This window comes from Aphelocoma coerulescens, chromosome 2 (assembly GCF_041296385.1).
Source record: "Aphelocoma coerulescens isolate FSJ_1873_10779 chromosome 2, UR_Acoe_1.0, whole genome shotgun sequence".
In the NCBI taxonomy this organism is placed as follows: domain Eukaryota; kingdom Metazoa; phylum Chordata; class Aves; order Passeriformes; family Corvidae; genus Aphelocoma; species Aphelocoma coerulescens.
In genome coordinates this window covers 3,480,377-3,504,509 of record NC_091015.1, presented here as the reverse complement: position 1 = coordinate 3,504,509, position 24,133 = coordinate 3,480,377, and the positions used below count along the sequence as shown (strand labels likewise).

The 24,133-nt window shown below is 42.1% G+C and overlaps 1 long non-coding RNA gene across 1 annotated transcript; it reads right to left on the bottom strand.

Annotated features, from left to right (window-relative positions):
- Positions 1-1,025: 1,025 nt before the first annotated feature.
- LOC138106165 (uncharacterized) lies at positions 1,026-23,565 on the bottom strand. Its single transcript, XR_011148924.1, has 3 exons — positions 23,488-23,565; positions 2,386-2,592; positions 1,026-1,557 (listed from the first exon to the last, which is right to left on the bottom strand). It is a non-coding gene; the product is annotated as an uncharacterized lncRNA (long non-coding RNA).
- Positions 23,566-24,133: the final 568 nt, after the last annotated feature.

Below are 24,133 nucleotides of genomic sequence, written 5' to 3'. Positions count from 1 at the left end.
CCCTTCCCTTCCCTTCCCTTCCCTTCCCGCACCTGCCCTTCCCTTCCCTTCCCGCACCTGCCCTTCCCTTCCCGCACCTGCCCTTCCCGCACCTGCCCTTCCCTTCCCTTCCCGCACCTGCCCTTCCCGCACCTGCCCTTCCCTTCCCGCACCTGCCCTTCCCTTCCCGCACCTGCCCTTCCCTTCCCTTCCCTTCCCTTCCCGCACCTGCCCTTCCCTTCCCTTCCTTCCCTTCCCTTCCTTCCCTTCCCTTCCCTTCCTTCCCTTCCCTTCCCTTCCCTTCCCTTCCCTTCCCTTCCCTTCCCTTCCCTTCCCTTCCCTTCCCTTCCCTTCCCTTCCCTTCCCTTCCCTTCCTTCCCTTCCCTTCCCTTCCCTTCCCTTCCCTTCCCTTCCCTTCCCTTCCCTTCCCTTCCCTTCCCGCACCTGCCCTTCCCTTCCCGCACCTGCCCTTCCCTTCCCTTCCCGCACCTGCCCTTCCCTTCCCTTCCCGCACCTGCCCTTCCCGCACCTGCCCTTCCCGCACCTGCCCTTCCCGCACCTGCCCTTCCCTTCCCGCACCTGCCCTTCCCGCACCTGCCCTTCCCGCACCTGCCCTTCCCGCACCTGCCCTTCCCTTCCCGCACCTGCCCTTCCCTTCCCGCACCTGCCCTTCCCTTCCCTTCCCGCACCTGCCCTTCCCTTCCCGCACCTGCCCTTCCCTTCCCGCACCTGCCCTTCCCTTCCCGCACCTGCCCTTCCCTTCCCGCACCTGCCCTTCCCTTCCCTTCCCTTCCCTTCCCTTCCCTTCCCTTCCCCTTCCCTTCCCTTCCCTTCCCTTCCCTTCCCTTCCCTTCCCTTCCCTTCCCTTCCCTTCCCTTCCCTTCCCTTCCCTTCCCTTCCCTTCCCTTCCCTTCCCTTCCCTTCCCTTCCCTTCCCTCCTTCCTTGAACCAAAACATCCACATACCTCCTTTCCACCACAACTAAATTTTTTAAAAAATAAACCTGCCTGATATCTCAGTTTTATTTCACTCTAATTCACCCAAGGGATCTATTAGCAAGATGCTCAGTCATTCTCCATCACAGGTGGGTTGTAACAAGGTTCTCCAGCCCTTGGAGCACCTCCTTGGCCTCCTCTGGACTTTCTCCAACAGCTCCACGTCTTTCTGATGTTGGGAACCCCAGAGCTGGAAGTGGGACCTCACAGGAGCAGAGCAGAGAGGGACAATCACCTCCCTCACCCTGCTGGTCACGTGTCTTCTTCCCCCTGCCCCTGAATTAAGATTTTGGTACCCTAAAGTTCGTAATTCAGTTGGTTTGACTGGATGCAGGCAGGGCAAGTTGGTTTGTACAGATTTATAATGATAATCATACTGTTTTGTTAGGTGTAGTGTGTCCTTAATTTTTGATGATTGAACCCTCCAACACAGAATAAAATTAATAGTGCAAATAAACTGCTTTTTTTAGTCCAAATAGTCCTGCTCAGCTACTTTTATTTCCATTGAGAGCTCGAGCCTTGTTGGAGGTGTTACTCTTCTCTTTTCAAGCTTCAATAACCAGAATGAGGAGTCCCTTGCATGCTGTGTTAAAAAAAAAAAAAAAAAAAAGGAATAATTCCATTTTATTGCATGTGAAAAATGTTTTAGGAAAATAATAATCTTTTCCAGTCGAAGTAGGAAAGGAACCATCAATACATCAAATAGGAGAGTCAAGTTACATTTCACATTACAAATTGCCTACCCAGGAACTATAAAATGAAAAATAATTGTCTTTGATACCACAAATCAGAATTTGACCCGGGCACTATGTGCAAGACTGAATTCTGAGACATTAAGCTGTAAATGAAAGGCAGCTGGTTGTCAAAACTTTCAGAATTTAAACCTTCAGAGAAAGCATAGCCCAGTAGATAAGATACCACATTAAGATTCAGGAAAGAGGTTCAGCCCTGCCATTCACCACACACTTCTTGTGTGAGAGTTAGTAAATCACTCTGTGTCACATGTGGGATGGTGGATAATGTGCCACAGTGCCACTTGTGACAGTGCCTTCAGGTGCCAGGCTGCTGAGCACAATCCAGAGGCATCCAAGCTGGAATTGCAGGAGGAGGAGAACTAAAACAGCCCATCCTGCCCATAGGAAAATGCTGGCTGGACAAAAAGTGACTCTAAAGCAGGGTTGTCCCTTGAATTCTACTACTCTGGAGGATTTCAGTGTTTTATGCTCAGCTGTGAGGACCTGCCATCTCTTTATAGGGAATTCACGGCTTTATGTATTCACAGCTTTATGCTCCTGGAATTAAATAACGGAGTCCATTATCTACATTAAAATCAAACACACAAACAAAAATATTAAGTCTCAAAATACAGAGGAATCCTTCCTGCCATGAAGGAAAAGCTGCCACCCTTTACCTGGGAGGATGTCGAGCAGAACCTCCCCCTTAATGGTGAGAAACTCTGGCATAATCCCAGAGATTAACTCTCTGTGTGTGCACAGGATCCTCCAGCCAAAAGGCTCCCAGCTCCTGAGGACTTGTCTGGTGTGGGGGAAGCAGATGTTTTCACTCTCTCCTTAAGCTGCTCCACTTTGCATGAAATAATTCAGCATGAATTGGACCCCTGTGAGAGAGAGAAAGATCAGTAAATGTGATTTTGAGCCCCAGAGGCTGGTTACTTACTGGAGGAAAGGGAACAAGGTTTCAGTCCAACTTCCAATTAATATGTGTAATGTATGCATTCATCAGAGCATGGTGAACATGCAGCTCCCTGTCTCCTGGGTGCATCAGCTAATCACAAATCCTATTCCTTTCTTGAGCATGGGTAACTGGTAATTAGCATGAATAACAAAAAAAAAAATAGTGACAGGAGGATTACAGAACCCACCAGACTTCAGCCTAATGGTTAGGAAAGGTTTATGTGGTTTAGCTCTCCTAGGCTGAGACAAAATGTCACCACTAGTTACTGGATAAAAAGGGAAAAAAAAAAAAGCCCCAACTTGCTGAACCTATAATTCCAGCAAAAAATTTCTTTCTGTATGTGTTTTCACAGGATGGGGAGAAATGATTGGTTTTTAAATCCTGACAGCACATAAATACGAATTATGTGCTTGGCTGCTTAGTGCCATCCAAATGTACATGGCTGTGGGCATGTCCCAAAGGAAGCATTTATCTGCTCATGGAAGCTGATTGTTGGAAGTGCAGTCACTTAAGGAACTGTTTCGAGTAGTGGGAAAGCTGATGTTGGTCTCTGCCTGCTGCTTTCCCCAAGGCTGGCTGTTTGGGAACCAGAGGACTGGATGATTTTCCATGTGGAGTATGGGTTTTATATGCAAAGTGTAGGTATTTATAGCTTCAGTATTTATATTTGACCCAGCACCTTTGACTCCCCCTGACAGTGGAGATTCAGTCAATGGAATCAGTGGATTGCGTGACCAACTCACCCCTTGCCAAATAAATATCTAAAATAGATAAAATAAAGCATGTCCTGAAATAGCTCTCTCTCTTTCCCTGTTAACTATGAAGGGAGCCAAATCAGCCTTTTAAAAAAGAAAACACAGTTTTCACATGAGTTTTGCAGAGGTTTGGGTTGGGTATCAGGAGAAAGCTCTTTTCTCACAGGGTTTCACTTCACACCACACCTGATAAAGCAGCTTGTACATGGTCAACCACCACTTCTTGCCTAGAGGGCAATCGAACACTTCCTCATCTTCATGCCACAGTCAGGAAAACAAAAAGCTTCAGAAAAGATCATGGAACAGAATTTCACAGAATCACAGAATCATTAAGGTTGAAAAAGCCCTCAAAGACCATCGAGTCCAACCCGTGCACGATCCCAACCTTGTCACCAGCCAAAGCACTGGGTGCCACATCCAGGCCTTCCCCGGACACCTCCAGAGATGGGGACTCCAAACCTCCCTGGGCAGCCCCTCTCAATGTTTAACAACCCTTTTGGTGAATAAATTCTTTCTGTTGTCCAGCCTGAGCCTCCCCTGTCACAGCTTGAGGCCAGGTCCTCTCTTCCTGTCACTGGTTGCCTGGGAGAAGAGGCTGACCCACCCCTTGCTACATCCTCCTTTCAGGGAGTTTTGGAAAGTGATGATTTAGACTTCTGTCCTACAAATTAGGAGCAGTAAGTTCACCACGTCTGTTTCTCCTTTGTTATGCAGCCCTGCAGCTTATCAAAGGTGGTTTAGAAGAGACTTTATTGAGTATTGAGTCATCATGTGATGGTCTGATGCTTTCAGGTGTCAGGAAAATTAATATGGCCTTGTGGTTACTGTCAGACAGCTCTTCAGAACAGCCCAGCAGCTCCTGCCAAGGAGCTATTACATGGGATTCATTTCAAGAATGAAGGAGCTCAATTAAAGACCTCGATACATTCCTGCTCCTTTTCACACAGTCTGTCACTAGCCTGCTTCTCCACATTCGTTGGCCTATTTTCTTTGAAAAACAGAGACCTTACCCTTCTGACTCTGACTGCACATTAAAATGTTCTGCTGCCTGGTTTCAAGCAATCTCCACAGACAAAAACTGGAGTGGGAAGTGCTGTGTGATTAAAACAGCGACAGAATTTTATTAAATGAACACAACAGACAGTGTGAATTTGACCATTTCTTTGCAACAACCACTCATTTAAATTATTATCCCTCAGATGCTGTAGAATGTAATAAAGTTTTAGGGGAAATCCCCCAATCAATAATTTTATCTTCTTTTATCCTTTATAAGCTAAGATGGAATTGTCCAAACACTAAAATTTTAAGACCTTTAAATGAGACTGAAAGGAAACACCTTCTTGGAAAAAGAGGGACAGAAGTTACGGTGTTTATTTTTAGGGATGCAATTCACGTGCTCTACCTAAAGGCTCCAGAATTGTAAATTTAGGTGTTGCAGTCCAGACCTCCATACAGGAGTTGGGTGCCCAAGCTCTTCTCCAGGCACATCAGTACAGACACCCGTTGCAATACCAGCCACCAGGTGGTATCCAAAATATCTGTGTGGAGCTGGCAGATAAAGCAGAGAACCTAAATACAATCTGTTGTCTTCTAGAAGGCCAGACAAGACCCTGTAGGCCAGGCACTAAATACTTCTCTATGACAAACTGAGATATTTAGGGAAGATTGTTCCCCTGTGCTGGGCACTGGTGAGGCTTAACCTCAAATCCTGGGATCAGCTTTGTGACCCTCCTGAGAAGAAACACTTTGAGGGGCTGGAGCATGTCCAGAGAAGGGAATGGAGATGTAAGAGGGTCTGGAGCATCAGAAGCAGCTGAGGGAGCTGTGGGGTCTCAGCCTGGAGAAAAGGAGGCTCAGGGGGAACCCTGTGGCTCTGCACAACTCCCTGATAGGAGGGGACAGCCAGGTGGGGATTGGGCTCTGCTCCCAGGGAGCAGGGACAGGAGGAGAGGGAACGGCCTTGAGTTGCACCAGGAGAGGTTTAGATTGGATATTAGGAAACATTTCTTCATGGAAAGGTTTGTCAAGCCCTGACAGGCTGGCCAGGGCAGTGGTGGAGTCACCATCCCTGGAGGGAATTAAAAGATTTGTAGCTGTGGCACTTGGGGACAGGGTACAGTGGTGGCCTTTGTGGGGCTTAGTTAATGGTTGACCTTGATGATTTTAAAGGTCTCTTCAAACCTTAACAACTCTGTGATTCTACAGACCCAAAGAGGGAGGGAGGAGCATCCTCTGGGGCTCCTCTTCCCTTTGCAGTTGCTGCTGCTGGGACAGCTCAGACTGGTTAAATGTTGTGATGGATGACATGAATCTCACCACACATTTCCATAATCCCATATCTCAGATGATTTGCATCTGCCATGCAAAGCAGCAAAGTTGAAAAATTTATGCGTAGAGAATTTGGGTACTTAGATTATTTCTGAAATCAAGAAAAAAGTTTCTATACTGGAGAGTCACAAAAACTTCCTAAGATACTGTTTCCAACAAGACTGTGCATTCCAGGATGATTCTGCTCTGTTCTTTAGAAATCTTCCTCTAATTTCTGGTTAAATTAATACTGCAAAAGAGACTTTGTCTACAGGCAATTCTTTGAACATGGAGCTTTAGACACTGCAGAGCAGGCCTGCAGTTCTGCCCCTTTTTAGGATAAATTTTTGTTTTCAGCAACTTAGTTATATTAAAATATTCATAATTTTCACCTGAATTAAATTGGTGTAGCAAGCTCTATACCCTTGGTAGAAAAGAAATACTGATGTCCAGCTAAGGGCCTGTCCCTCCCCCCAAAAAAATTCAATATTAATATATAAGTATTTTAAAGATCTCCTTGAAGAGAAAGCCAAGCAAAATCAGGTTTATTGATAGCCCCCATTTCAGAAAAGCACTGAGGAAGCCATATATTCTCATTGCATTAAACAACAAAGTAGTATGAAAGTAAATGATTTGGGGTTTATCAGCCAGCATAACTTTATTTGTAACGGAGTACCACTTGGATTTTTTAAAAAAAATATGATAAAATTCTTCTAGGTAATCTAATGAATTTCCTTATTAAAACTAATGCTCCTAACTTATGCATATGTATTAGCCTCCCCTGAGTATTAAACTGTGCTCCTGAAATCTTCATTCCATTTCTCACACTGCACAAACAGGCAGAGTAATGATCCTCGGTATCCAAAGCAACTGTCAAGGGGTAATAGCTGGCATATGGCTTATTTTTCACTCACTGTACTTCATGCTCCAAAAGTCCTTCCCCTTCCCTCTCAGCTGAAGGTTGGAGTCTGCTTGTTTACTCTCACATATTTGTGTTTCTCCAACAAGATTACTCACTTTACTAAGAAATTAACAGCTACCCATGTGAAACTAATTAAAATTAGAGGAGCATCTCTTCTGAGTGGTTCACACTTATTAATTTGTTTCTGCGCCAAACCCAGTCCATATTTAATGTAATTATAGAGAAAAGTGGATGTCCATGCTCTTAGAAGGACATCTTCCAAAATTCATCTAAAGGAGCATTTTTCCTGAGCTTTTCTTCACCTTGGGTCGTGCCTTCCTGTAAAAAACTATCAGAGATCTATTAATTTAGGAGAGTGTACGAAGTTCTGGTGGAAGTTACTCTTTTCTTTTGTTTTTTTTTTTTGGGAGGAGGTATGGAACAGACATTAAACTCCTTCCTCTGTGTTTTCTCTGTTGAGCACATCAGTGGTCACCTTCTGCTCTCCCCTGCCACTGGAAGCAGCTTCCTCCAGAGCTCAGCTCACTCATCTGATGATTTTTATGATTCCATGGAAATGTTTATTTCCTTCCATGGATGTCAAAGGCAGTGACTGTTTTAAGATTAGACCTCCACCTTTTGAAGGATTAAATTAGGACACATCTATCACATCCAGAGCTCTTCTCTCCTGCTATGAGTTAAGGGGACTACAACCCTCCCCAGAATATCCATTATGCTGCACACTTTCACTGTGCCTTTGCACGTCCAAACTGGTGCTCTTTTACCTTTCTAAAGGGTATGGTTGGTCTTAAAAAAAAAAAAAAAAGAAATACACTCCGAAAATAGCCAACCAACCAACCAAAAAGCCCAACACAAAATTGATTAAAACCAGAGAACTTGTTTCAAGCTAGGGAACTGATTTTCCCTACTTTTCTAAGGAAGGCTTGATTTCACCTCATCTCCTTATCTCCTGAGTATTTTGGGCCTCATCCATATCACTGGGATAATCCTATGGGCCTACAGTAAAGGATTTAGTGCATTATAACATTATAGTACATCCTGGGGTGGTGACAGGTTCATCACAACACAGAAAGGAGGTGGAGCTGCTGGAATGAGTCCAGAGGAGGCCATGGAGCTGCTCCAGGGGCTGGAGCCCCTCTGCTCTGGAGCCAGGCTGGGAGAGCTGGGGGTGTCCACCTGGAGAAGAAAAGGCTCCAGGGAGACCTCAGAGACCCCTTACAGGGCCTAAAGGAGCTCCAGGAGAGCTGGAGGGGGACTTGGGACAAGGAGTGGACTTAGGACAAGGGGGAATGGCTTCAAACTGAAGAGGGGAAACTTCATTTAGATTTTAGGAAGAAATCCTTCCCTGTGAGGGTGGGGAGGCCCTGGCCCAGGGTGCCCAGAGAAGCTGTGGCTGCCCCTGGATCCCTGGAAGTGTCCAAGGCCAGGTTGGATGGGGCTTGGAGCAGCCTGGGATAGGGAAAGGTGTCCCTGCCAATGGCAGGGGGTGACACTGGGTGATCTTTAAGGTCCTTTCCAACTCAAACCATTTTATGATTCCCTGATTTTTTTGGATTCTTTACTTTATCACTTCTGATCCTCTTCTCCATGGCATGGTGCCTTTACACCCACAGGAGTTTTCCAGAGGCTGTTGCCAATTTGTTTGATGGAGTTTCAGTTTATACATTGCTCAGCATGAAGTTATATGACCTCTGCACTTTCATGTAGATGTTGGAATTTCTCCCCTTGTTTTTCACCTAAATCTCTTATGAATTCTTTCAACAAGTACAAACTGTGGCCATTAGGATGGAAATTGTAACACAAATCACCCTTGAAAGCATGAAAAGGAAAAGTAAAAAAGAAAAAAGCCTTATCAGTCCCACACGTTGTTTTGATCGTTGGGCAGATGCAGTGCATTTGAATTAGTTTATTCAAATTGTATGAAATCTCTGCTTTCCTGACTCTTTTGATGTCAGCCATAATAGGCTGTAGAAAAAAATAGCCTGTGTTTGGTTTGGAGCATTTTATTACCAAGTGTATAATCATTTTGGAGGAACTGGATACTGAGAATGAATTACACTGGAGAGTAACATGTAGAGTATCTGCTTTATAATTTTTGCATATTATGCTGCTTTAAGGGTAACTCAATAGCACATTTGGTTTTGGTAGACATAATAAAACCTCCAGGCAAGTGAGCTGGTTTTTTTTTTTTTTTTCTATCAAAAATACTTTCTTCTCAAGCAAAATATTATCCATTTCCTGCTTTACATTCCCAGGGTAACAGCATCTCGCATTCAAGTGAAAAACAACATAGAAAATGGCTTTCTGATTCAAGGAATCTGAATAGTACAGATCCACCAAAACAGAATTGAGCTTTAGCAGGGCAAAAATGCACTCTGTGCTTTAAAGTGAGGGTGGAAGTGGCTGTATTTGAACCAGGTTGTTTGTAAATGCTTAAGTCAAGAACCTGCAGGTGCCTCTTCTGCAGTTCTGCCACAGGCTTTCAAATATAGATAAAGAAAAAGAGAGAGAAATCATGCTCTGGGTATCTATAAATACAGGAGGCATTTGGAGCCCAGGGAAGTTTGCCATTGCTGCCCTGCTTGGCAAATACAGATTCAGGATGTTCCAATTTACCAGCACAAGCCTGATCTCTCAACCCTTTTGAAGGTGCAGGAGAATAAATATTCAGATGCTGTTTGTTGTCTAGAAGACTAAAAATAGAGCAAAGGACATGGCAAAAGCTCAGTAAATCCACTTCTGTTAACCCCAAATCATTGTACAGTGATAGCAGCGAGAAGATTTCCGATTCTTTGTGCATGGAGTTTGGAGAGAAAACAAATTTAAATGGCATCTTGAATTTTAGAGCTACTGGTGTTACAACAAATGCAAAATAAAATACCACAACCCAAAATAAAATACTTTTAAAAGAAAAAAGAGTGGATGGAAGGCATCAATGCTGGTGAAGAAGCGATTTCTCTGAAAACCAGATATATCAGGAAATATCGAATAACTAAGTTATTTTGCAAGTTCTATACTCAAAAGTGACAAAACTGAAAGGTATAAAAGCCAAACAATAGCAAAAGTAATTTGTTTTTTCTTCCATCAGGTCTTGTTGAGGACAAAAAGTAAAATGGCCTCATTTTTGTATAGCAACAGCAAAGAACTGAATGTTCCTTCTTGGACAATTTTTTAAGTAGAAAGATTCATATCTTACTGAAAATTTCACCAATCTGCTTTTCTCTCTGATCCCCAGCCTGCAATCAAGCAAATTAGAGAGCTGTATGTTGTTACTATAGTAATAGATGTGCATTGCATAAAAAGAAATTGGGCAGTCTCGGATACATCTCTCCCAGGGAAAATGGAACACAATTTTTCATAATTTTGACCACCCAGTGCTTTTGTAGCTGTGGGTTCTAGGCAACTAATGTCCCCACATCAGTGCAAATGTTTTCCTACTCATTTGTCATTTTCAAAATGAGCAGACATTAGAATCAAAGCTAAAAGTAGTCCCCAAATTGGTGGTGTAAGCAAGGAGACAGCACTGACAGTACAATTTACATTGACTTGTGCTTGACACGTCTGTTTATTTGATGTCTCCCATGCCAGCTTTGTTTTCCAGATTTGAATTGAATAAATTCAAAAAGAAATAGAAATAAATTTACAGTTTGGTTTCTGATCGGCATTTCTTTACGTGTACACAGATGGATTTTGTCTGCATTTATAAATACAGTAGATCTGTGCTTCTGAATCTTCATGGAGAGTTGCTGGTGCATTTAGATAGTTGTGTGCATATACATAGCAGATTATAAGGATAAATTAGTCTGGACTGAATTAAAATTAAAATCTACCACCATGGCAAATAGAACTAAAACATAATACAGCAATCCTTATTCTAAAAAATAAATAAATAAGGATAATCTAAAAATAACATTTAATGCACAATTCAAATGACAAGTAACTCATGATTGCAAGTATGAGGCAAGAGGACGGGAGGTGACAGTGAATTCCAGTTTTTATATTGAAACATGAAAAAAATCTCCTTTTGAGATGTATTTTTTTGGTAAATATTGGCCCACCAGGACCGTGAACCCCTTTGGATGAGAGTGTCTGGCTTTGGCATTAAACACAGCAAAAGGCCTGAAGCAGGGATTGTTTCAGTATCCTGAAGTACAGGGTGCTGAGCTTGTCTCCCTCTTTGTCCATCACCCTTGTGAAAAAAAAGATGTTTGGTTTGCATTTTGGTTTTCCACGAGGAGAATGACCTGACTTGTGCAATGAAAGCCCTAATGTGAGAATCCTCCCACACTAACCAGCTGCCCCTCCCTCTGATCCCCCTCCCATGTTTCAGAGCAGGAGCAGAGCTCCAGCTTCCACAGCAGCCCCAATGCAGACCATGGAAGAAAGATTTCCCTTTGTTTAAATGGTTCTTTGCAATCCTCATTTCCCAGATTTGCTCCACTCTGCTGAAGGTCTAATTCAGAGCAATATTTACATTACATCAAATTTCCAACATCGTGCTGTGACACCTCCACCTGTTCTCATCCAAAGGCACGAGCCTGTGGAGTCACCCCTAAATTCTTCCACACTACCTCCCTCTGTGTAGGTCAGATGTATCTCCCCTGACACAAATCTTGCCTTTGAGCCCAAATCTCAGTGTCAAAGCAAGAAGGAGATCCAAAATGTTGCCTTGCTTCTGCAAGACACAAGGGACTGATCTACAATACTCTATCTGTGGTGTGCATACATAGGAGGCAGGATTTGAACAGCACAGCTGCAAAAAATACGCTCTAAAATATTTATTAGGGAAGGCATTTGCACTGGCCTTCAGAATAAGATATCTTTATAGAGAAATTACATCATCTCACACCCTCTTTCTGGTAAAAGGAGCTTTCTGGTTGCCAAATTGCCTGCATGAAGCAGCATATTGCTGACAGAGAAGCTGTCACTTCCATAAAGCTGTCACCAGAAAATGTGCCTGCGTGTTTGAGGAACGAGGGAAAACATGGCACACAACTTCGGAGTGCTGGCTCTCCAAAATGCTGTTCACTTCGTGGTGCTCTGCTCTGAAGGTGTGCACAATGAGGCTTTGGGGCTTTTTCTTCAGCCATTGGTGAAAACTATTTTTCACAGCTCAGGTTCTAATTTAAAAAAACAAAAAAAAAAGAAGGGGGGTGGGTTATGGTTGTTTCTTATTTTTTATATTTTTCTGATGGGATTTGGATGGTATTTTTAACTATGTTCTTAGCCTAGAAGTCAAGGGACCTTGTTTAATTGTCTAATCTGCTGCAGATTTCTTCCATAACCTTGATGGTCATGGTTTGGCTCTTTTTCCTTCTACATGCCCATCTTTACAATAGGAAAAATGCTTTTAAAGTCACAATTAAAATTATTAGCAGTTATAGGGGGCTTAGAAATTGAAGTAAAAGTGTCCAGAACAATTACTTAGAGCAATAACTTGATCTATTTAAGGTGTGTGGTTATTTGGTTTTGGCTTTTGTTGATTGGGGTTTTTTTTTCCCTTAAAAGGACTCTCTTGGTTATCCTTATTTTTGTTTTCCAGTGATTTGAGGCAACTTTCTGTTGCCAGCCTTTCATAAGTTTTCTTTGTTAGTGTGAAGAAATTTCTGAGCTTAGCTGAGGACGTACCTTACCAAAAAAAAATTGTTTTCCTTACTACCTCTACTTTATCTGCCAGCCTGCCTGCCTGTCAAGGCATCTTGATGCTAAAGGGATGAGTAATGGGAAAGTTTCAGTCAAAGCACAGTCTCAATAGAAAAATATAAAACATTTCCAGTATCTCCTAGTTTGGTCTGTAAAAGCAGTGGCCAAACCTCCCCTCAGTTGTACAAGGACTGTGTGAGATCAGTGACTGAGTCACTGAAACTTCTCCATTTTATCAGTAATTGAACATAACTAAGCCTTAGGCAGTAATGTAGTTCCACATTAAAAACTCATTTTCACCAGGTGACAAAGCTCCCATCTTTGTACATTAGCAGTAAAAAATTGCATCAGCAGGCATCACTTTATGGACAATAATACCTTTGTCACATCTTTTTGCAGAAAATTCTAAGATTTGCTTATTGATGATGTTAGAGGTCGTTTCAGTATAAATTATTTGATGACCATGATTCTGTGGTTAAGGAATATAAACTCCAGTGTTTCCCATTTTAAACATGGCCTGCATTACCTGTAGCATTTGTGTGGAATCAGAAATGTTAAACACAACTTGAGTGTTTATGTGCTTGAAGACAAACTTGTTGGGTTTGTTGAAGTACTTACTCCAGCCGGATAATAAAGACTGGAAGATGAAAGCTGTCGTTCTTCCATGGCTGAAAACAACCACAGAACAGGTATGGAAAATAGGATTCATCCCACCTGAGTTTAGCTACTGGAAATTAAGCCAGTCATGTAAATTCCCTTTGAAGTCTGAGGGAGGGACAGATGTTTTCAGAGTAAGTCCATAGCAAATTGAATATCTAAAGCGAAATCTGTGCCTTTCCACTGGTTCTGAAGGAGCTTGATCACTGGGTTAAACTAAACGACTAATCCTGAGATAAGTGAAGACTGATAGAACCACAGAATGGTTTGGGTTGGAAGGAGACCTTACAGACCATCTCATTCCAACCCCCTGCCACAGGCAGGGATGCCTTCCACTATCCCAGGTTGCTCTTCCAACCTGTCCGTGGACACTTCCAGGAATCCAGGGGCAGCCACAGCTTCTCTGTGCCGGGGCCTCACCACCCCCACAGGGAAAAATTTCTGCAGTTCTGATCTTCTAACAGAGGAGTTCACAAAGTATTCAGTCCACCCATTTCAAGTTCCTGAACACTTCTCAAGTAAAACTAACATGTGATTCAGAAAAAGAGCTTAAGTGTTTAAATCCCATTTAAATGGTTTTGAAAGCCCTAGAGGAGCATTGTTTCCATCCTGGTCTCTACCTATAGTTCTGAAACTGTTTTGAAAATCTGAACTGAACTCCTACATTGTGGAACTGCCATTAACTCTACTTGTATTTCCCATGTCTTCCTAATTTTGTTGCCTCCCTTTCTGCCATGGCATCCAGAGAAATATATATGAACAGATAAGACATGTGCAATACCATGGAGCAAGGACAATGTGGATCTCACAGAGGATCAGGACTAGAGGCACAAAAATGGGGGGGGGGGGAATGTGTCAGTAGGAGGAAACACACATTCACATTGTTTGGAGAAGGATTATTAGGAAAAAGAATCATTAATTGCACCATCGGGTCCTTAGAGCTGTGCCAAAGGCAAATGCACAGTGTGTGACTCCAAAGAATCCTAACTGGAGTGAGTAAAATCTCAAATGCACAGTGTGTGACTCCAAAGAATCCTAACTGGAGTGAGTAAAATCTCAAATGCACAGTGTGTGACTCCAAAGAATCCTGACTGGAGTGAGTAAAATCTCATGAGTGAATTTTCCTGTAGGAAAAATGACGAGGTCAGATTCTCCCCGAGACAGTTTGGGAGCAGCTGTTGTTGGAAGAACTGCAGGCAGTGGATGAACTAAGGAAAAGGTTGATTGAAATCGGTTATTGCGAAAGGAGAATTAGCAAATGGAGTCATTTTCCAAAGGGATCAGCCTCGGAGCAATCAGTAATTAACTGCTTCACTAAATATTTTGCCACGTTAAGTAGATGTGCACTAAGGATGGTTCCTGAGGATGCATTTTCAGAGGCACGTTCCATATGGTGTGGGACTGGAGAGTCACCACGGATACTCTCAAGAAAGGTTAGTAGATAATGGAGTAACAAGGAGTAGTATCAGACATGAAGATCTTGGGCTTGGGTAGCAGCACAAAAAATCTTGTTTTAAATGGAAATTTATCATATGGATAATCAGCGAGGGAAATTACAGAGAATGAGCAGTACCTGTGTTATCAAACATGCCAAGGAAAGCATCCAAGCACTAAAATCCAGGATGGATGTGGTAAATTCCTATAACTATCTTTGCTACACTTTAGGCCAGGGTTATTTGGGGCTCCTGGCACAGCTCAGTCTTTAGACTTGTCCAGGGACTCTACCCAAAGAACAGTTTGAGTACAACCACTGCCTGAAAACCTAGGGAATGACATAGTACAGGTGAGAGGGTGCCATTCACCTGGAGGTCAGGTTAAGGTGCAATGCATTAGCACAGACACAGCTGAAAACTGCTGCCTAAGTTAATATGAATACAGACTATTTTTAGAAGTTTCTTCACTAAATACACATCACATAATAACTTTGGCATCAACCCCCCACCCCAGGACCAGTGTGCCTTTCCTGGCTTGTCACAGACAGCACTTAGGGGCCAAGTTGAGCACGTTTTGAAGGAGGTCCAATACTGTGACAGACAATTTTATGTCTCCATGTGCTCAACTTGTTGATGCAAAAGACCCTGATTTTTCAGAAAACAGTACCTAGGCAGAGCTCCAGCACCCTCATCCCTCAGGCTTTGAGGTCTGTGTGCTGACACAGCCTTTTCACTATAAAGCAGTGCCTGAAAATAGTAGAAAGCAGATGGTGCTTCCTCACTCTCCATTAGGAACAAACAGCAAGAGGAGCATTCTGGCAGTTTTCTCTTTTCACTTAAGCACTGGCACCACTGTGAAAATCTGATTGAGCCTCCTTAGTGGTTAATATGAACAAACCTGAAATTAAACCAGATTTCAGGCACCTCACTGAGAGGAAAGGCAGCTACTTAAATACACACACAAAACCCCTGGTTTGCTTTCATTTCAATTTTCATTTCTAGAGATACTGAGACCATGCTGATTTTATTAGCAGGGTGTGTGAGGCTACATCCAAAGATTAATTAATTAATTGGAGAAGGTCTCCTTCACTCTAAACATGTCCTCTGCAGCACTGTTCATGTCCCATTCAGCTTCCCCTGCACACAGTTCCCTCCTGGGTGACAGGAACAAAGCCAGAGCTTGTGGCAATGCAGCAGTGCCCTGAGCAATCCCTTGTCCCATCCTCTGGCCATGCTTTGATTTGTGCTCCAAGCCTCTCCAAGTCAATTCCCTCCTGACAAGCCAGGAACAAGTAAAATCTTTACCACCAAGAGCTGCAAAGTTGAACTGAAACACTAATACAGACCTTCAAACATACAGCTGTCCTGTAGAGGTGAAGTTAAAAAAAAAATCCTTCAGTCATTTTAATAGACACTGAAAAAGCTTTTATTTCTAATAAAACTCTTTTTTGTGCATTAGAAATATTGTCCATCGTTCATCCAAACGTCCTCAATTATCCATCCCCATTGCCCTTCTTTCTTTTTTTTTCCATTTAATGCCCCTCAGACGTTGTCAATTCTCTTTTATGTTTATGAGGGGATTATTTCTGGCTTTTATGAAACAGCTTCATAAGACATGAGCAGAATTATGGATCAGTTCTCAAAAATGTTTCATTATCCCTGATGTGCTGTAATTAGATGAGAAGAAATGCAGCCTTTCATGTGTGTCAGCTGGTTTGTGAAGGAAAAACCAATAGCCTATTTATAAAGATTTTTAAAAGTTTTTTCCTGAAGCAAAACCAATACATAACTTGAAACCCTTTGAATAATTTCAGTAGGCTCAGACCACTGATAAAAATCCTCAGAACAATGGGTATATTTCCACTTAACAGACTATGACATTGTGCACTTCCAGTAACTCATTTGTCTCATATTTAAATTCTGCACCCCAACAAACAAAAGGTAAATCAAGCCTTGCCTAGCTCAGACCTGTGTGCATAAGTCTTGCAAACTGCATTATCAGCTCAGGACTTAGCCTTTGTCTGGAAAAATAAATGTTAAAAAATCTGGCAGTGTGCAGAACACGAGCTGGAACTACAGGTTACTTTTAAAAATTCAAAATACAGTGATTTTTTTATTCTTATTGCCTTTGGCATAAAAGAAGTAGTGAGCAGTGGTAGAAGACATCTGCTTGGAGTGAGAAAAAGGGAGAGTTTCAGAGCAAAACAAACTGACAAAAAATCCATATTTTTTCCTGATTAAATCTTTCTGACTTGGGAGGATCATTCCCTGAAAAAAAATTAAAATTGATTCTTAATTCTTAACAAGTGGTGACTCTTATTGGTAGAAACATTTGCCCGTGAAGTTAAATGGGAGTTTATTTGTCCCAGGCATGAAGAAAGGGCTGGGGATGCTGTCCAGGCTGTGTGACTCCTGGAAAAGGGGCAGCAGTGGGGACTTTGCTCCAGGAGAGGATGTACTTTCAACAGTCTTAGTACAGCCATGAGATTCCTTCATTTTCTTCTTCCATGGAAGGAGAATTCCAGAGAAGTGAGGAAAGTTTAAGAGGTGAAGTGCTGACGCTGAGGCACTGAGCTGAGGAAGGTTTGTTTCCCCTTTGGGTTTCACTGCCTTTTCCATGACCAAAAACTTCTCAAAGCTTTAATCAATACTCACCACAATCCCTGGGAGTTTTACAACACCTTGCATGTCATGACTCAAGGTTGGTGTAGCAGCTTAGAGTGATTTGCTCACATGCCTAGCCCACCTGGCCTGACCAGCTTCTCTTTCAGTCCTCACTTGCTGTTATGCCTGGGTTGCAAATTTTGGAGGGGTTTCGAATCCAGGCTTTTTTGGTATATTTCTGCTGCCTTCAGTTCTTGTGTGAGGTCAGTTTGTTCATCTCCTTGACATATTCAGTTTTAAATTCTGATCATTAGGGGAGGATTTAGCTGATTTCCCTATTTCTCTATTACACAATGACAGAATAATGGCTGATGCTGGAAAGGAAATCTGGAGGTCATCTGGTCCAACCTCCCCGCTCAAACAGGACCACCCAGGACATTGCCCAGGGCTGTGTCCAGACAGTTTTTAAATATCTCCAAAGAGGGAGACTCCACAACCCCCCTGGGCAATCCATTCCAGTGTTCCATCCCCCTCACAAGGAAAAAGTGTTCCCTGAGGTTCAGAGGGAACCTCCTGTGTCTCAGTTTGTGTCCACATCCTCTGGTCTTGATTCACTGAAAAGAGCCTGGATTTGTTCTGTGTCCACCCTCACTTCAGGTATTTTTGCACATCAATAAATCCCCTCTGAGCCTTCTCTTCTCCTGGCCAAAGAGTTCCAGCTCTCATTTTCTCCTCAAAGGAGAGGTGATCCAGTCCCTTAATCACTTTAGTGACCCTTCACTGGTCTTTCTCCAGTATGCCCACATCTCTTGCTCTGGGGGACCCAGAACTCAACATAAGACTCCAGAGATCTCTGCATTAGAGGGGAAAGGTCACATCCCTTGACCTGCTGGCATCCCTTTCCCTAATTCAGGCCAGCGGTTAGAGCTCTGAGGATGCACTGCTAGCTCCTGTTGGACTTGGTGCTCACCTCCTGAACAAGGCATTGCAGCAACTGCTCTGTTCAATTCCTAATAAATAACTGGGAAGAGATTCCTTGTGCAATTAGGAGGAGAATTTCCAAAGCAGAAGGGTGAATGAATATTCAAACCAACAATCTTTAGCTGACAACCCCATTCCAAACCCTTAGGATGGAGGGTTGATTTAACTTCACATGTCAATATCTGAGTTATTCACCACAGGCTCCCTTTGCAGATGTCATCAAGAGAGTAACTGAGACTCGGGGCCTGATTCATCCCTGCAAAGGAATGTATTTAAATATGCTGCATGAATCATGAGTTAAGACACGTATTTTTATGTAAGGCAGTCTGGACTCTGTTGCAGGCACTTGAAGAAAGTTGGGGAAGTGAATTCTACAGGCTCAATCCCTTTAGAAGGTGGTCTAAATAGCCAGGGTGTGGCTGCCTGTTCCAAGCTTCCCCTCCCCGAGACAAGCCAGGACTTACCTCTGCCATGTGTTCTGAACCCCTTTGTTCCAAAGGTGGGCAAAACCAAATGTAACTCTAACTCTTTAGCAAAAACCAAATGTAACTCCAACTCTTTAGCAGTGTCTGATTGTCCGGGCACCCCGAGTCCTCCCCCAGTCCTCCCCTTTCCCCTTCTCTGAATAAAAGAGAGTTCCAAGGGGGGACCCACCCTCTTCGGCTTTGCAACTCTTTCTGCAAACGTCTGTGTGCTTCTGTTTGTTTTGAAAGCTCCTAATTGCAGAAATTCGGCAAGCTGGGAGCTGTATTTCTCCCTCTTTGCTTCTGCTGGTGGTATTAGATTTGCAGCTACCATTTTGCTGCTTTTAGAGCTACTGAAATGCTGGAGTGCCCGTGCTACCTCTCTAGGCTGCCCGAGGCTTTCTAAGGCATTGAACTACGAGCCTAGCCGGTAAAAAGCTGTAAGTATACCTCCTCACCAGGGCTTCATCAAGAGGTGTTAATTTTGTCCTAACTCTGATCAATCTTTACCCCACCTTCATCTCTTGATTTTTCCCGATGAAATCTGTTCACAATGAATTATTCTCTTTTACGTTGTTTTTCTTAAATCAGTGTCTCTGAGGAAGAAAACTGACACCACCATTCTCGGGCCCACACACAAAACAAACCCTGATTAAATGTAGGAGAGAACTGCTTGAGTTTGTGCCTTTGTGTTTTTCAGTTTGAAACACCCTATTATTGTTACAGCCACTGTTCTGGGCAAGAAAATTCAACCAGCTGTCTGTGCATATTTAAAATACTCAGAATTTTGTTTTGATTTTTCTCCAGGTAATTTGCCTCCAAGTATAAAAAGCAGGGGAAGATGCAGTGTTTTTCGATAATGAATCCAACTTTTAAGAGCTTAGTGTGTCTTAAATAAAAAAAATAAAATTATTTCATATTGCTTTCAACTTTGTGTGTCTAGTTCTTTCTTTCCTCTAGGGCCATTTATACTCTAAATTTTATATCCATTGCTCTAGTAAGTGTATATATTTATTTTCAAGATGTTCTTGTCTTTTTTTGTGCACTTTATGATGCATAAAAACTAATTTGCTGTTTTCTCCTAGATGCCAACACATCCTTCCCATCTGCCCCTCTCACATGTGATAAGAAATATAGTCAGGCCAGAGCACCACTACCTTGATGCCTTAAGAGGCCTCCTAGACACCGAGACTGGGCAGGAGTAAAAGAATAAAATAGGTGTTTATTTGAAAGGCCTTCAAAGGTACCCCTGGGGGCCAGAGGCTTTTGCCAAGATGGACCCCAAAATGGACAACAGGTCACGAGTTCTTCACACTTTTATAGGTTTGGTTCATTTGCATGTCAGGGTTAATTCTCCAGTTAAAGCTTCAGTTCAATGATGTAATTCCCCTCAGCTTGCCCCTCTTAGAAGCTCTTTGGATTGTACTTTTTGGGCCTAGGAGAGTCTGGGTGACCTTGGAGTGCAGGCCCAGGCAGGCTTTTGTTATGTCCACCCAGCCTGAGAGAGCAGAAACCAACAGGCCACAAGAAACTTCAGAGTTACACTCTAAGCAGTACAGGATTTGAAAAACACAAAGGTCAAGATCTAAGGCATCAACCTCATATAAAAAAATTAACCATAAGTGAATTTTTTTCTTCTGAAAATGGGATGATTAATAGCCAGGATTGCTCCTGAATGAAATCCCTACCAGTGCTGTGCTTCCCTTGCAGGTGTCTTCCATGGGAATGGGCTTTGGAATTTTGTTGGTAGACATCAAACTTTTGTTGTTGCTTTTCCATCTTTCTTTTAGCTTCCTCTCTGCCTAACAGGATATTTAAAACCCACCAAACATTGATCTTTTCCACATAGGAGTCTCAGGACTCCTTCTGGAGATTTGGAAGCGTGTGTTGGTAATTCAGCCAGGCTGGAGGAGCAAACCCCCTGAGTCCCTTCCGATGTACTTATATTCCCTCAGATCAGACTCTTTTTATCATTGTAGCAGGAAAAATTACTAAAATCAGAACTTTTTGAATTTCATCTGGGTTCCTGGCAACCTTAATTTTGTGAAGAAGATGAAAGGGTAAATGACAAGTTCTGATTTTTCTATTGAATTCCTGCTATTGACTGAATTAGCAGGAGCAGCAGAAATTCAGGCTCCTGAAAATCACTCTTTGCTGCTTTTCTTCAAAGTCAAAGGGAAAAATATGCACAAACAGCATTCCTTAGAATAATTAAAGCTCAGCTTTGATCTCCTCTTTCCACCTCGTCCCACAAACACAGCAGGCAGTGCCCACTTCATGGTAAAATTCTTCCAGTCGCTGTTTGGATACAACCTTGAGTCATTAAAATAATTTCAAAGCTGTCTTATAAATATCAACTCATTTATGAACTGGAGTTTTGGGAAATGGCAGGAAAATGAGTGAAAAATTCTCCTTTAACTGAAATGAAATTAATTTAGAGCACTAGAAATAAATTGCATTCATTCTGCATTCTTTTAATGCACTATTTCACTGCCATGTGGAATGCGTGTGTACTGTAGAGGAAATGAAGTACCTTCTTTTTTGATTATGATCTCTCTCTTTAGACTATATTTGTATTTGTATGAGGCCAAACCACAACCTCATCAAGCAAAAACATTGTCCAACCATGCTTAAACAATTTCTTCAGCTTCAGATCTTAAATTAAGAATATTTTTATACTTACATAGAGATTAATGAGAAAAAAATGAGTGAAAGTTGGAGTTCTTTTCTTCAGTGAACACAATGAATTGCGGATATTCAGTTACCACATTCTCATAAATGAAGATGGAGAAGCAGAACTCTAACTGTGGGGTTATTTTGTGTTGATATTGCTGATTTCTCAGTTTTTAAAGGTCTAGCTTGAATTTATGATTGCCTGAATTCTTTTATATTTAAGAATCTCTTGTTCAAATGTTTCTTAAAGAAATTCAACTGAGCCAGTTCCTGCTACTGAAGTGCAACGATGCCCCAGGAGTTTGGGGACTTCAAGGAAGAGTTTGGAAGGTGCAGTGACACTTTTCCATTCTGCTTTCCATGAGCAACAACACTCTCAAAATGTGATCAGGGTGCGTTGGTTTACAGGACTGTGGGTCGTGAAACCCACGCTCGTTAAATGAAATCATCTCGTGGGACCAACACTGAGTCATTTCAGAGGAGAGTTCAAGATCATTGAAATTTCTCCTCTTCTGAATTTCCATGTTTTTGGGGAATATATATTTTTAGGATCAGAAATACTTGAGACTAAGGGTTTCTTGGGAATTTCTCCAAAGCTAACATTCCTGCTTTTTTTATTGGGACACAAATCAACAACTTGTGTGTCCGCACAAGAAAATCCAGACTTGGATACTGGACCCATTTAAAGATTCCACCCCCCCCCCCCCCCCCCCCCCTTTTCATTGTGTGACCTATGTGGTAAAGGGTAAAACATCCCCTATTTCCTGACCAGATCTGGCAGTCAGCTGAAAAGGAAAGACAGATTTTGGGACAGTATTACTATCGAGTGGGAAGTAGGGAGCAACTCACACCCACTGGGATCAGGGAATCACAGGATATCCTGAGTTGGAAGGGACCCACAAAGATCATTGAGTCCAACCCCTGGCCCTACACAGACACCCCAAAGATCTCACTCTGTGCTTGAGAGCGTTGTCCAAACACTTCTTGAGCTCTGTCAGGCCCCATTTCACAAAAGGGCTGACACTATTTTACAAATAAGTACATTTTTGTGGAATGGAATTTAACCAACTTTTTATTATAGTCAGATATTTTACATTTGGTATTTGTCCAAGTACGTTTAGAAGCATAGTGAATTTATCTCCTTTCTCCTATTATTGTAACCTTCCCTGAAAGCTTCTATTGCCCCTGAGAACAAAATAAAAGGTTTCCCTGCTTTGCAGATGTGCACAGTTCCACCAAATAAACCTGCATTTCTGTTTGGCTTTAAACCTGTGCAAAACAATGGTGTTCAGGATGAGCAGCTCGTTAAAACTGGGATTAAAATAAACAGCAGCAAAGAGGAATTTCACAAAAGACAGGGAATTTAAAGAGTAATACCATACTGGTTAAAGCTTCAACGTGTAAAAAGATGAAATGAACAGCATTTAAAGGACTGTTTCTGTGAAATAATAAGCTTCTATTCCTGCATCATCTGGCTCACAGCACCAGATTCAGTTTTATCCAACATCTGTACATGTTGGTGGTTTTTAGCACGTTGATTATAGAATAAGGTGGGCCAGTACTGAAAGAAGGGCTTGGTCCAAACCCCACTGTAATATTTATGCTTATTCCTGTCCGTTTTGGGGCAATGCTTTTGCAAGTGCATTAAATGAGTTCAGTGATATTGAGTGAGGAAGAGTTTGAGGCGAGTGGAAAATACCTTTTTTATTAAAGGATTCTTGAAAGCAATAAGAAAAGACAAGACAGGAGTAGCTTCAGGCACTATATTCACACCACCTTTGTAAGAGAATCACAAATAATATTTTAGATTTGCAGACTGATCCAGTCAGATTAGCAAATGTAACTGACACCAGAGATGATTCAGGAGGTTCTGCCCTGATGTCACAACACAGCTTCAAAATGTCTGACAATAAGAAAATTTCATCTTACTGCAATAAAATGTCACCAACTTTAGTACTTATGACAAACCCTTACAATCTGGGGTTTTCTAACCCCAAAAAGGATCCAGACTGTAAAACACTCGATAGCTGTAATTTAGCAAATATGCCTTCTGGGAGCAGATCAGAGAAGGAAAAAGAAATGACTGTAATATCAGGTTTTGGACAGAGAGAGGATACAAGTGTGCAGATAAAAGGAGGTTTCAGAGGGCACCTAAGCTATTTTTAGCTATTCAGTAACTGTGAATACTTGAGCAATCAGGAGGCTTTTAGGAAGCTCTATTGCTACAGCAGTCTAGGATGAGCAGCCATTTAGCAGCTGAAAAACTTGATTACCAGTGTTGTAGCTATGAGGAAGCCACGACTCTCCTAATGGGCCAAAATAAAAGGAAAAGGTTAGAAATTGCATAGTAATTTTAGGAGAAAACAGTGGATCTGATACCTTCTAACTCAGCTCTGGAAGGTCCAGGATCACTGAGCAGCTCCAGGGTAGAGTTATTCCTTCTCTCTTGTTTGTCAGCCCAGTTAATAAGTGACAAATTAGGTAACAGATTTTTCTGTGAGACATGTTAGATCTGAAATGATAAACGGGTTGATGAGGCCTTCCCTACTCATGTCCCCAGGTGTCCCCTCATTCCACAGGAGCAGGGAAAGCTTTCCTCCATAGATTGCTGAGTGTTAGACTGAGGTGTGAAACGAAATGAAGTGAAATATAATATAGGAGAAAATATCTCTTACTGAGGGAACCTTCAGCAAGGTTTAAGACATGAAAATAAAGCTTAAAGTCAAAGCTGGGATCATAGGTTAAACAAGACAAAGATTAGTAAGAAGAGCACAAATGACCAGTTCAGGTTTTTTAGATGAAGGAAGAACGAGGAAAAGTTTTGATGGGTGGGAGTTTAGAAAGTGTGACTCAGAAAATTAAATACCATTTTTGTAGAAAAATATGAAAGCAGGGAAAAGGAGAGATTGAGGCACATATGTAAAACATATTTATAATCAATTAAACATGAAAACAAAAAATAATTTCTCTACTTTTCTCATTTTTGTTTTGATTTTTTTTTTTTAGGTTTTTTTTTTTTACTTGG